At 44.9% G+C, this 13,995-nt stretch overlaps 1 long non-coding RNA gene across 1 annotated transcript in view; it reads right to left on the bottom strand.

Moving 5' to 3' along the window:
* Positions 1 to 13,232, bottom strand: part of LOC135097334 (uncharacterized) — a 73,740-nt gene extending 60,508 nt beyond the window's left edge. Inside the window, exon 1 of the long non-coding RNA XR_010265611.1 lies at positions 13,165 to 13,232. This is a non-coding gene — a long non-coding RNA (uncharacterized LOC135097334). The remainder of the gene's footprint in view (positions 1 to 13,164) is intronic.
* Between the last annotated feature and the right edge of the window lie 763 nt (positions 13,233 to 13,995).

Genomic DNA, 13,995 nt, shown 5'->3' with positions numbered 1-13,995 from the left:
CACCCATTACCCCCCAGACACCACTGCAACCACTTGACTACCCAACCACCCAATCACCTCGCCCTCCACTTCATCCACCACTTCAAACACCACCACAACCACCTAACTTCTTGCAGCTTCCCTTATTTCTTATGATCTTATGCAAGTAACCAACCACTCGACCACTTCCTCCCATTTCTCGCTACAATTTAATCTTTATTTCAGTCCTCACTCATCCGCTCTTCCACCACCATCAGTTATTCAGACCCACTACACACACACACACACACACACACACAAGTATATCTTGATGGTACAGATTTGTTTCCAGCTCTACATGAAAACATTTTACACTTTCGTTTCAGTTTTCTTTCTTTTTTTTATTTATTTATTTAGCTCACAATCTAGTACCTGTTTGAATTACGTGGAAATTGTTTTGTTCGACTACAGCATAAATAATTCTCTCTCTCTCTCTCTCTATCTCTCTCTCTCTCTGGGATTTCGCCGCTAGAGGGCCTTGTAAACAAGCCACGGTGTACGTTCTCCTGATTTTCTTGGAGTTTTGCGAAGGATCCAGCAAGCCTGCGCCTACCATATCACACAGTCACCTGTAGTAAGACCCTCTCGTCGCATTTTTGGCAGTTGGGACTTCTAGTGTTTGGACTTTGGCTGTAGATTGGAGGTTGAATCACGTCGGGCGGGGGGGGCGTTCCCTGCACGGGCAGCTCTTCGTCTGCGCATGCGCAGTGCTTCCAGAGTGACGTTGTCATGACGTCGTTCTGCGTCACTGCTTGTGTCCAGCGTTCCCCGAGCCCTGTTTAAGTGAGCAATGGAATACAACGGCCCTGTCACTCACTCTCTCCTCGAGGACGACCTCGACCTTAGTGATGAGGGTGAGTGGCCTTCAATGCCACAAAAGGATCAGCGGAGCTCGGCAGCAGCCACGAGTGAGGCTGGAGTTGCCCTCCCCGACGACGAAGCTTCAAGTCTTGTCAACCAATCTTCATCGGCTAAACGTCTTCTCAACAGTTCGTCTGACAGCAACGATGCCTCATCTCTGCCTGCTCCCAAGGCGGCTAAGCAGGGAATACCTTCTGTTCCCCGTGACGTCCCTTCTGCCACTTCGTCGGTCGCCTCTCTCTCCTCTGCGCCATGCATCTCGCCTCTGCCCTCACAGCCTGCGCCAGTTCCTCCAGCCTTTGCTCCACGGGATGATTACGTAAAGCTCCTCTTCCGAGGCTCTCCATCGGTGGAGACCAAGCTACGTTGGCTCTCTGAAGTCAACAAGGGCTTCAGTCTGGATCGGAGCCTTGCTGAAGTCAAGATGTCCGCTGTAACGTCTCGGTTCGTCTACATCTCCAGAAGTCGCACGGACATTATTGACAGTGTGACAAAAGGGGAATATCTGTCCTTGTTCCTTGATATGCAGGACTCGCCTCAAAGGTCTCGAAAATTCCCTGCCTACCTACTGACTCGTTATCCTGTCTGTGTTGAGCCTTCCTTGGCCATGGCTTTGTCTGGGGTGTACAAAGCGAAGCGTTTCATTCAGGACGGTGAACCCATCAATCGCATCGTCATCACCTGGAGCCTTCCTGAACCCCCGCCACCTTTTATTACTTTTGACTTTCTTCCCAGCCTCCCGCCATGCGAAGTACGCAGGATGAAGGATGAGCAGCCCTGGTGCTTTAGGTGCTGGGGACTCGGCCACATCTCGCGCTACTGTTCCCGTCCTGAGAAGTGCGCCTGGTGCTCTGGCCAGCATCACTCCCTCGCCTGCCCTCACCGGACCCAGCCTCCCTCTACTGGCCCCGCACCAGTCTCACAGGACTCTGAGTCAACGGTGCAGGGATCAGACACACCTACAGCAGATACCTCGAAGTGGAAATGCCCTCGCTGCCGTTAGCCAGGTGTCAACGTCTGGCATGGGTGTTTAAGGCGCCCCGCCACCTCCGCCGCGCCTTCCACCTCGGCTCCGCCTTCCGCCCCACAGTCTGCTCAGCGCGCGTCCGTTCCTCCCCAGGCCTCCTCCCCGCCGGTGACGGACGCTGGTTTGGTGGCTCCTGAGGTTGCTTCACTTAAGGCTGCTGTGGAATCGATGACGTCTCAATGCTCCTCGTATGCTGCTCGGTTCGAGGCCATTGAACGCAGAATGGAGGGATTCGCCAGCCAGCAGGCTGAAATGAACACCAAGGTTTCTGCTATGATGGACGCGCTCCGAGCACTTACCGTCACCGTCACTACCCTCGCTGGCAGGGTCGACTCCCTCGCCACACACCTCGAGCGGGTTACTGCTCTGCCTCCAGCATCCTTGTCCTCCTGCAGTGCGCCGCAGAGAGTTGGCCACGCCTCCCATTCGTCTTCCTCTGGTCGCGCTAAGCTAAAGAGTAATAATAGATAGCCAGCAACAGCTTCACGTCCTCTCCTGGAATGCCTGCGGCCTCACTCATAGGCTTAAACAATCTGCCCTCAAGAGTTACGTGCAGCAGCATCATCCTGATATTATTTTAATTCAAGAGGCTTTTGTTGGCCATCCTGTGGCACAAAGGGGTGCGCCGCCGTCGCTTCGTGCCTACATTCCCTACGTTCATCATGCTCGGAACGGTCTCATCACCTACGTTCACTCTGCTGTACGGCACAGGCTGCTCCGATGCTCCACACATGATGACACGACCTTCCAACTGCTTGAGGTGGCAGCAGGCGCTGGTACGATTTGGTTGTGCAATGTCTATGTGGCTCCAGGCCAGATAGACACTGCTGTTCTCCCCACTCCAAGTGTTCAAGGCACCATTTACATGGGTGACTTTAACGCCCGTCATCCTGCGCTGGGTGACATCTCTCCAACACCAAATCGCAACGGGACACGCCTAGAGGGCTGCATCGTTACCGGCCAACACGATGGGATACTGGCGGTGCCACGCACTCAAGAGGAGGCACTCTTGACTACATCTTGACTCAGGGCCTGGTGACATCCAATGTCACGTGCTCCTCTGTGCCCACACTGTTTTCTGATCATCTTGCCCTCGCCCTCCATTACTCTCTCCCAGCCGCTCCTCCCCACCTCCACCGTCGCATCCGCATTACCATTCCTCCTAAGTACTGCCCAACGTATGTCTCCTACATGTCATCCGCCGTTCCTACGTTTCCTATGACCTCTCCTGAAGACTTGTACTCCTCCATTGTCACCTCAACACACTCCTTTTATGACCACTATGTTCGCAAGCTGCACGTCAAGCGTCGTCTGCGAGCTCCAGCCTGGACACTGGATCACCGCATTACCATGGCAGAGAGAAAGGCGAGGGAGGATGGCCTTTCCTTCCAAACTCACCCCTCCCCGGAGAATCTGCGGAGGTATCAGTTGTCCAGGAACAAGCTCGTGGCCCTCCAGCAATGTGTCCTCACCGAGTCTTGGCGCCAGTTTACCAACAGCATCAACCACCGGACAAGTGTGAGCTCCATGTGGCATCTCATTAATACAGTTGTGAGGAGGAAGAAACCCAGCGCTCTTCATCATAGTCCAGTTCAGTACGCTCAAGATCTTCTTAATGGCTGGTGTGAGCAGTCACGTGCACAAAACCTTCCCCACCACATTCGTGATGCTCTCGACTCTAATGACACTCTCCGCACCCTTCGTCTGATGGGTGATTTGCTGCAACCAAACGAAGAGGATGACAGGCCCATCACTGAAAGTGAACTTAGTCGTGCCCTCTCTCGGAGCAAGGCATCAGCCCCAGGGGAAGACGGCATCACCTACTCTGTTCTCAGGCTCCTTCAGAAAGTTTCTGGCAATCCTCTTCTCCGGCTGTATAACGTCTGTTTTGGACAGAGATGTGTGCCGCGCACCTGGACCTCCAGTATCATCATACCGATTCCAAAGCCCGGCACGGACAAGTTCAGGCCTATATCACTTACATCCTGCTTTAGTAAGGTGATGGAGCGCGTCCTCCTCAATCGGCTGCTGTTTCGGCTTGAGAGCAAGTTATCTCCCAGACTCTACGGCAGGGGTCGGCAACCTATGGCACGCGTGCCAGACTTGGCACGCAGAGTGCTTGCCTATGGCACGCCACGTGATATGGAGCAAAAAAAAAAAAGTAAAGCAACGAAATAATGAGAGAGAGAGAGAGAGAGAGAGAGAGAGAGAGAGAGAGAGAGAGAGAGAGAGAGAGAGAGAGAGAATGTGTATTGTACATCCTTACAATTATGATTTAAATTTTCGTATGATTCTAAATAATTCTTTCTTTTGATATATTAAAATGATTAAATTAAAACGAAAATGTTTTGTACCCGCGATGAGGTGTACGTGAGCACAGCGAGATGTAGACGAGTATGAGACACGTTGGCCCCCGCCGCTGGTGACGCATCAGTCAAGCAGCGCTGCTATTTCAGTGACTATTTAGCTGCCCTGAGTGACGCTCTTGCTAGTTACTCTCACCATGGCTACTGCGAAAAAAGTCAAACTTGATGTCCGATCATTTCAGTCATCATGGACAAATGACTTTGGATTTATTCAACAGAATGATCGTGCTGTGTGTGCTCTCTGCTGCGAAAATGTCGTGTGCCGCACATCTAGTGTTAAAAGACACTTTGAAACAAAACACGAGAAGACTTTCAAGGACAGTGCAGACAAGACTGAAGCGATTAAGAAAGCAGTATCCCGCTATGAGAAACAAAGTAATGTGTTTAAGAATCTGAGTGCTAGCAAAATCAATGCAACTGAGGCCAGTTACAAACTAGCTCTGTGTATTGCCAAGCATGGAAAGCCTTTTACTGATGGAGATTTCATAAAAGCAGCTTTCCTAGAGTGCTCTGAGGTGCTTTTTGATGGCATATCAAACAAACACATGATCATCTCAAGGATAAAAGATATTCCTGCCTCAGCTAGGACCGTGGAGAGACGTATTTCTGAAATGGCTGCTAATGTAGGTGAGCAACAAACTGTTGCTTTAACAACTACACCTGTGTTCAGTGTGGCCCTGGATGAAAGCGTGGATATAAATGACATTCCCCGCCTGGCTGTTTTTGCCAGGTACAGTGACACAGAGATACACGAGGAGCTGTGCTGTCTTCAACCTATGTATGGCACTACCAAGGGGGAGGACATACTGAAGACATTCACTGACCATTTTGAGGAGAGAGGGGTTGACATAAGAAAGATTTTTGCAGTTACAACAGATGGTGCCCCTGCTATGGTAGGAAAAAACAAGGGTTTTACCAAGCTTGTTGAGGATAAAATTGGACACCCCATTTTGAAATTGCACTGCATAATTCATCAAGAAAATTTATGTGCCAAAATCTCGAACTCTGATCTCAACAAGGTGATGGCTACTGTAACAAAAGTAGTGAATTTTGTTGTTGCACACTCTTCTCTTACGCACAGGCAGTTTCAAGCTTTCCTTGAAGAGGTGGACAGTGCTTACAAAGATATACCCTTGCACAGCAGTGTTAGGTGGCTAAGCTGTGGGAAGGTATTGGAGAGATTTGTGGAATGCTTTGATGAAGTCAAGCTTTTCTTAACAGAAAAAGGCCAAGGCTACCCTGAGCTGGAGGACAGAGACTGGATTGTGAAACTTATGTTTCTCTCAGACATCACCAAACATCTAAATGACCTCAGTCTTCTCTTGCAAGGTGCAGGAAAAACAGTGATGGACTTGTATGATACTTGGAAGGCATTTGTTGCAAAGCTTGCAGTTTACTCATCAGATATTAAAAATGGTTCTTTCCGTTACTTCAAAAACTTGAAAAACTTATCTGCAACTCATCCTATCAACACTACTGATCTTCAGGTGTACATGCAAGAATTGAAATCTGAGTTCTCAATCAGATTTAAAGATTTCCAAAACATCGGCCCAGTGTTTTCCTTTTTAATCAGACCAGACACGTTTAGATACAGTGAGTTGGACGCATCTCTTTTTGAGTGGATGGAAACTGAGGAGTTGCAAATGCAGTTAATTGACTTTCAGGCATCATCATTGTGGTCAGCTAAATTTAAGGATCTTCGAGAAATATTGGAAACTAGTACGACTGATCATGCAGCCTCCATATTAAGTTCCTGGACATCACTGCCTGATAAATTCAGTTGCATGAAGAAAGTAGCTTTTGCATTGCTATCAGCATTTGGATCTACATATCAGTGCGAGCAGATATTTTCACACATGAAGCACATCCTCAATCCCCATCGCAGCAACCTTACAACGGATCATTCTGAGGGTTGTGTAAAGCTCAAGGTGTCCAGATATTCACCTGAAATTTCAACTTTGGCCAAAGGGAAGCAAGGGCAAGGATCGCATTAATAATGTGAGTACAATTTTAAAATAAAGAAGTATATTTTTAGTTACTAAGAATAATAAATGCTACAAAAAATGTCACATTTATGTTATGTATATGGAGAAAAATACATTTTACTTTAATTACAATGGTCACTACATACTCAGTCATAGTGTATAATTATGATTTTCATTTTCGTAGGCTACATATAGGGCTGAAAAAATAACATTTGGCACGCAAGGTAGTAAAAAAGTGGCATGAATTATAAACTGGCACACTATGTTCAAAAGGTTGCCGACCCCTGCTCTACGGCTTCCTTCCCCAACGTATTACGCACCATTGCCTCGTGGAGTTGTACGCTCGCCTCACCCCAACTAGTGTTGTCGCTTTCATAGACCTGAAGAGCGCCTTCGATGTTGCCAACAGGGAGGTCATTCTCGACCAGCTCGTGGACTTCGGGGTTACGGGCAACCTCCTGGGGTGGGTGCGGGAGTACTTGCGTAACAGAACCTCCCGTGTTTTGTTCAAGGGTGCGAGCAGTACAGTTCAGAAGTTCGAGCTTGGTACTCCTCAAGGTGGCGTTCTTAGCCCATTCCTTTTTAATATCTTGATGCACCGTATGCTTTCCTTACTTCCTGACGTCCCTGGCATCACAGTCACCTGTTATGCAGATGACATTTGCATCCACGCGCACACACCAGCAGTCCTACAGCGTTTCCTCCACTCGTTCTCTATCTCGTCCTCTTTGTGTGGCCTCATCATTTCCCCAGAAAAAAGCCGTATTTTTACTCTTCGGAACCCGAGATCCCTCCCAGCCTTTACCGTGGGGCACAGTGTCATCCCTGTGTGCACACAGTATGTTTACCTTGGTGCGCCTGTGAGAATTCTCTCATCCACGCCCGCTCGTCAGCGAGTTCATCCTGTGGTTCGTGATCTCCTGACTCGGCTGCAGTTACGCCTGACTCCTCTTCGGTGGCTCCTTAATAACGCTACTGGTGTCTCCATCCCCGTGGCCAGGACGATTTACACTGCCTACATTCGATCAGTCGTTGACTATCTCTCCCCTGCGCTTGTGCAGCTGCCCAAATCTACACTGGAGCCTCTGGAAAAATTCCAGAACACAGTCATGAGACTCATCTTAGGCTGTCCCATGTCCACCAGGATAGTCAACATGCTGCATGAGCTTGACCTCTCGCCACTAATTGAAAGGATCCATGCAAATGTCACCTATTTCACCGTCAAGTGCCTCCACTTCCCCCATCTCTCCTGTCACTATTCGCAAGTCATTAGGACCTTCCTTCAGCCTCATCCCCGCCTGCCTTGGCTGCAGCCCGGTGGCCGTGCTCTCATCAAAACTGTCTGCTCTCAGCTGCAACGTTTGGACATCAATGTTCCTGTGGCTGACATTTTCCCTCCACCTCCACCCTGGATGCTGCCACTCCCGATGGTCCACTTCACTCCCACCTACAAGGCTCACCCTCCCGTCCTGCAGAAACAACTAGCCCTGGACGCCATAGCATCGGTCTCGGCTACCATCGTCACGCCACGCCACCTCTACACGGATGGGTCTGTGCAGGCGGACGGCACAGCAGGGTGTGCAGTTTACTCTCCTGACGCGGCACCTCCAGCAGAGGGCTGGGTTGGACGTCGGCTGCCGGCTCAGTTCAGCTCCACCTTTTGTGAGTTGCACGGCATCCTAGATGCTGTGAGTCTCCTCTGTGAAAGACGCCTCAACGGTGTCGTCATATGCGACTCCCAGGCAGCCCTTCATGCCCTTTCTTCGCCAAACCCAGTCTATCGTCATCTGGTTAACAGGATCCTGACGGCCCTGGCCTTGGCTCATGACCGATTGTTGGTCATTAGGTTCCTTTGGATCCCCTCCCATGTCTCGCTAGCTTACAACGACACAGTGGATCGCCTGGCTAAAGCTGCTTGTGGCCTGCCTGCCTGCGACGCTGGCCCTGCCCCCTCCCTCCGGTGCCTCAGGACCAGGATCCGAGCAGCCTCCCTACTCTCTACGGCCGACAGGACTGCCGACCAGAGGGCGGCCAGTGTTACTATTCAGCACTATGATGCCTTTCGTCACCATCGCTTCAAGTATCGACGCCGGGGGCTATGGGTGAGGAGGCATAATGTGGTGTCGGCGCGGCTGCGGCTCGGCTACCGCCCACTGTGGCAGGTGGCTGGCTTGGGAGACGAGCCTCACTACACCTCCTGTCCCCTGTGCCACTCTCCCAACTCGAATCACTTGCGCCACTACTGCCTGGACTGTCCTGCTGTGGGAGACCTGCTCCCGCGCGAACAGCCTCTCCTCGCCGTGTGCCAACACCTGCTGCAAGGCGACCATCTACACCTCATGTTAGCCCAACACCCACAGTTTGGCGGCTGTTACCAATCAGTGTCTTTCATTTTACCACCCCTCAACTATTTATGTCACCTTTGACCTTTAGCATTCATAGTTTTTTCACTGTTGTACTATTCTTTTATTTTGGTGTTTATTTTATTTTTTATTTTTTTTATTTTTTTACTTTTTTATTAATTCTTATTTTATTCTATTATGTTTATTTATTTCCCGTTTTCTTTATTTATCTACCTATTTCTTTGTTTAATTTCATTGTTTATTATATTTATTTCATTATATAATTTTCTTTCTCTATTGATTTTCCATATTATATTATTATTATTATTATTGTTATTATTATTATTATTATTATTATTATTATTATTATTTATTATTTTATTATTTTTTTATTTATTTATTTTCTGTCGTTACTGTTCTAACTTCACTTGTTTTGGTTATTGTTATTGTTCTTGTTATTGTTCTTGTTATTGTTATTATTGTTCTTATTGTTCTACTACTGTTCTTCTGTAAACTTATGTTTTTTGATCGTATGTATAGTCTGACGCCTGCCTTGTGCGCAATAAATTTATCAAACAACAACAACTCTCTCTCTCTCTCTCTCTCTCTCTCTCTCTCTCTCTCTCTCTCTCTCTCTCTCTCTCTCTCTCTCTCTCTCTTTCTCTTATCTTCACACTCGATAAATAAGACTTTTATAAATAGACCTGAAACAAATGAAGAGAGAGAGAGAGAGAGAGAGAGAGAGAGAGAGAGAGAGAGAGAGAGAGAGAGAGAGAGAGAGAGAGAGAGAATGTAATTAACTTTTTAGTATAAACTGGCTACTTCATATTTTAGTGGCATAAAATCTTCCAGTTTCATTAAAAAAAACTTCCTAATCTCTCTCTCTCTCTCTCTCTCTCTCTCTCTCTCTCTCGACTATGGGTACCATTAATTAGAATTTAACAAAGTAAATTCTAACAGCGTAATTGTTTTTTTTTTCATTGCATAACATTTATTTCTCTTGGACATCAAAGAAACAAAAACATCATTTTAATTAAATTTTGTCAGCCATTTTTTTTCTGCTTTCTGCCTGAGATGTCTTCTTTTATTTTCTCTCTTATTTTTATTCATTTCCCATTTTCCTATTTCCTTGTTCACTGTCATTACGTAAGTCTATGTTATTTTTCCTCCTTCCTTCCTTCCTTCCTTCGTTATCGATTTTGACTCTTTCGTGGTCCATTTGTCATTGTTTTCCTCTTTGTTTCCCCTTTCGGTACCTCATTTTTTTTTATTTACCTATTCTCTGTTCTCCTATCTTCGCAAAAACATATTTTCTTTTCTTTCTACCTCATTATCCATTTTAAATGTCTTCCCCGTCCGTTTGTCATACTTTCCTCTCTGTTTCCTCATTTTTTTCCATTTATTTATTCTCTACTCTCCCATTTACGAAAGAGTACATTATCCTCTTTTTTTTCTATCTCGTTATCCCCCTTTTTGCATTCTCTTCCCAGTACGTTTGTCATACCTTCCTCTTTGTTTCCTCTTTCGCTGCTTCATTTTTGCCTCATTATTTCCCTCCTGGCAGGGCTGCGCCTCGCACCTCCAACACGCCCTCACAAAACTGTATAACCAAGAACATTGCCTTTAATACCTACACATTCTTCCTTCCTCTCCTCCCCGTGCCTTCAACTTATTCCTTGCAGCTGCATGTGGGAGGAGGGAGAGAGAGAGAGAGAGAGAGAGAGGAGCGGGGGTTAAGGGAAGAAGGTGAAAGAAGCAGACGAGATGAAATTAAATTAAATGAAACTGCAGAAGATAAAAAGATGGGAGAAGCGAACACAGGAAAGGAAAGGAAAGGAAAAGAAAAGAAAGGAAAGGTGAGGAGAAAAGGAGAGAAGAAAGATGAGAGGAGGAGGAGAAAAGGAAACAACAACAACAACGACAACAACAACAACAACAATAACAACGACAACGACAACGACAACAACAACAACAACAACAACAACAACAACAACAACAACAGCAACAACAACAACAACAGCGACGACGACGACGGTAACGAGAGAACAAGGAAGGAAAGAAGAAAAGAATAAGAGAAAAAAGAGAAAAAAAGGAAAAAACTGAAGAGAAAATAAGAAAAAAAATAAAAAGGAGGAAAGAAGGAAAGAAGGAAAGAAGGGGGAGGAGGAGGAGGCAGCGGCGGTGAGGTGAAGCAGAAGCATGACACGTATAATGCACACAACGGATGCAAATTATCACTTAAAAATCTTGCAAAAAAAGTTAGGAATGCTAGGAACACCATTTTTGCAACTATTCGCCAGACGAGGCCAGCAGGGGAACACCAGCAGCAGCAGCAGCAGCAGCAGCTCTGTCCTCGAGCCCTCGTTACGTTCAAGGGGAACAGTTAAATGCTGGATTGTTTTATTAGGCTAACAGGGTGAAGTATCAAGCATTAAACCTTATTGGGAACCACTTCTGCGCCGCATCTCCACTACTGCCAAGCTGCTCTACGTAGTGAACTGAAGTGACAAGGGTTTTCCAGGGTGTTTTTATGGTTCTAATGACAGATTAATAAGTTTTCTATATTCTTGATAGATTCGGATTCAGACTCAGAAGTTTATTCCAATACACATCGGTTATTCTTCTCGTACATGGCTTAAATAACATTGCTAACAACAACAATAATAACAGAATAGTGATAGTAATGATAATAGCAATCGCAGTATTGGTAATAGTAATAGTAGTGTAGTAGCAGTAATGCTAATTATAACATTAATAATGATAATAGCAAAATAATTATAATGATAATAATAATGGAAATAATAATAACAACAGCAATAATAATAATAATAATGATAATAATGATGATAATATTAATAACAAAAAAATAATAATTTCAAGAAAGATAATACCAATAATTATAGCAGCTTCAATAATGATGATGATAATAATAACAGCAATAATGACTAATAGTAATGAAGGAGGGGAAGAAACACTCGAAAACCCGGCTAATTTATGTACGTGGCCTTTGAAAACAGTTGTGGTGAGAGCAGAACGTTCCTGTGTGCGGGAAATTACCTGCTTGGTTTAAGTTAGGCTAGGTACAGGCTAGGTAGTGAGATTGGGAGGAATGGGGAGTTTTCGGAACTCAACCGCTAGATGTCGTTGGTGCTCATCTAACTGTAGGAAAGAGAGCTAAAATATTGTTGTAGTAAATCCCAGGTGCGTAAAGATGCACAGAACATTGATCATCATGATACTATTGAAATGATGTATCGACTTTTCAATATCCGGTATGGATAATATTGACAGAATGTGGTCAAATTAATTATTTTTTTTGTGTGTGATTATCGAGTAAACTGCTAGCATTATCTTAAATAAAGCATATTACAAGTATAAAAACTATTGATTTGGACGATGAAAAAAATAAACAATCACACTGCACTATATAGTATGACACAACCTACTCACTAACATCGTGATATATAGCTCTAGCTTTTTTTTTTTTTTTTTTTTGTGGGTATTTTAGCATCCCTCTCACGAAGCGAGCAACAAAGTAATGGAGAAGCAAAACAAACATCTCTCAGGCGATCCTGCTGCTGCTGTAGTGTCCAGCTGCCGTAATCCATTGTTTAGAGCGTAGTGGAGATGGGCACCGCACCAACATTCAGCTTCTTGTCCAACAACGTGTTTCTTAAGTTCAAGCAGCGCGGCCGAGTCAGGTGTTTGTTTTGGTTAGAGATACACCATTACTATCGCCAGGACACTCGAGGTGCCAACTTTTTCTTTATTAAAATTGCCGTTTCCATAAACTAGGAAGGAGATGTATGTACTTTGTACTTTTGACTGTCACAGACATGTTGCCTTTATGTTTACTGTCGTCTAGATTAAGACGTTTCCAATCAAGAGTGTATTCATTTGGAAATCTTAAGATGACCAAATAAATCTAAATGCAGATTCACTAGAAAATCAACTTAGATACATTTGTTCATGAAAAGAGTTTGAGTTTACTTGTGTTACTACTTAGAAGGGATTACGTAGAAAAATATATTATATAAGCCCATTGCATCTTCATGTAAATAGAATAACACTGTAGGTATATCTGATATTGCTTGTATGTGAGAGAAAGGTTTGGTCTGCCTCCTGGTGACAACCACTCGTTCTCAAAACTCCCCATTAATGGGAAAATACGTATGTGAATAAGCTACGAGTATAACGTTTCTGACACTTTTTTTTTTTTTTTCGTGTGTGTGTGTGTGTGTGTGTATACCCCCTTGCACCGTCCCCACTCAACCAGCCTCGACTAACATTACGGCTACAATACTTACCAATACACTACAAATAATAACATTTGCATTTATTCAGCCGTGAAGACCTATGCTTCGTTAGAGATTCATATATGGTTTGAGAGAGAGAGAGAGAGAGAGAGAGAGAGAGAGGGTATATAGCTAGCCTCACACAGCGCCCCTTCCTCACTACCCGTTGCCGCTGACCACTTTATACTAATGACAGTCTCCGTACTCTCTTCCCATGGCCAGAAAATGAAATGAGAGATCTGGATATAAGCCGTGGGTGTCTTTACTTACTTTGCGTGGCTGTGAGTTAATTACGTCCACCACTGCGCACTGTTACTGATAGCTGTCGACGAATGTTGCCACCGCTTGGGAAAACATATTACAAATTTTTGAAGATCAATATCTTTTTTTTTTTTTTCTTTTCAAGGTAGACCATTATGCGAAATAATCTTATTAAATGTTCATCTTTATATTAAAAATGGCAAAATATGTTAACGGTACAACTATACAGTACATAGTTACTTTATTACACAACAGAAAACGTGTCTTACAAATAAAAGGTAAACTTAAGAAAATCTTTATTGTAGGTCGTTGTTCCGTGAATACAGAAAAAAAAAAAAAAACTTGCTTTCCGTGTTTGTGGTGTTGTGTGCCCTGGGTTTTCCTTGTAAAAAGAATACAAAAAAAAACAACATCTTACAGGTTATCTTCGCATTCAGAGTCAAAAGGAAGTGTTACTGTGGGCTGCTTTGACAATAAATCTTTATATTTTTTATAGCAGTTTCTTTTTTTTACTTCTTGTACTACACACGTTGGCGGATTCCGAGTGAAGCATACAGAATTTTGCCGTGTAATGGCTTGTTTGGCTAGAAGCCTTCACACTACACTCCGATTTTTCAGGCTGTTTGTTTGTTTTGTTTTGATCAAATTCAGTTTGGAAAATACTCTTTGAACACTAGCTGAAGAGAGTGGCAATACCAGCTGGCCGCACATAATATGAGACAAAACTCTAAATTTTGGCTGCCCATATCCATGCAATATAGTTCTGAGATCGTGCCAAAATGTTGGCACCTCCAAACTGAACACAGAATGGAGTACCTAACTCCTTTGGCCAAGGCAGGA

This window comes from Scylla paramamosain, unplaced genomic scaffold (assembly GCF_035594125.1).
Source record: "Scylla paramamosain isolate STU-SP2022 unplaced genomic scaffold, ASM3559412v1 Contig17, whole genome shotgun sequence".
Lineage (NCBI taxonomy): Eukaryota > Metazoa > Arthropoda > Malacostraca > Decapoda > Portunidae > Scylla > Scylla paramamosain.
Note: the sequence above shows the minus strand (reverse complement) of the source record. Positions and strands in the feature narration are given on the sequence as shown.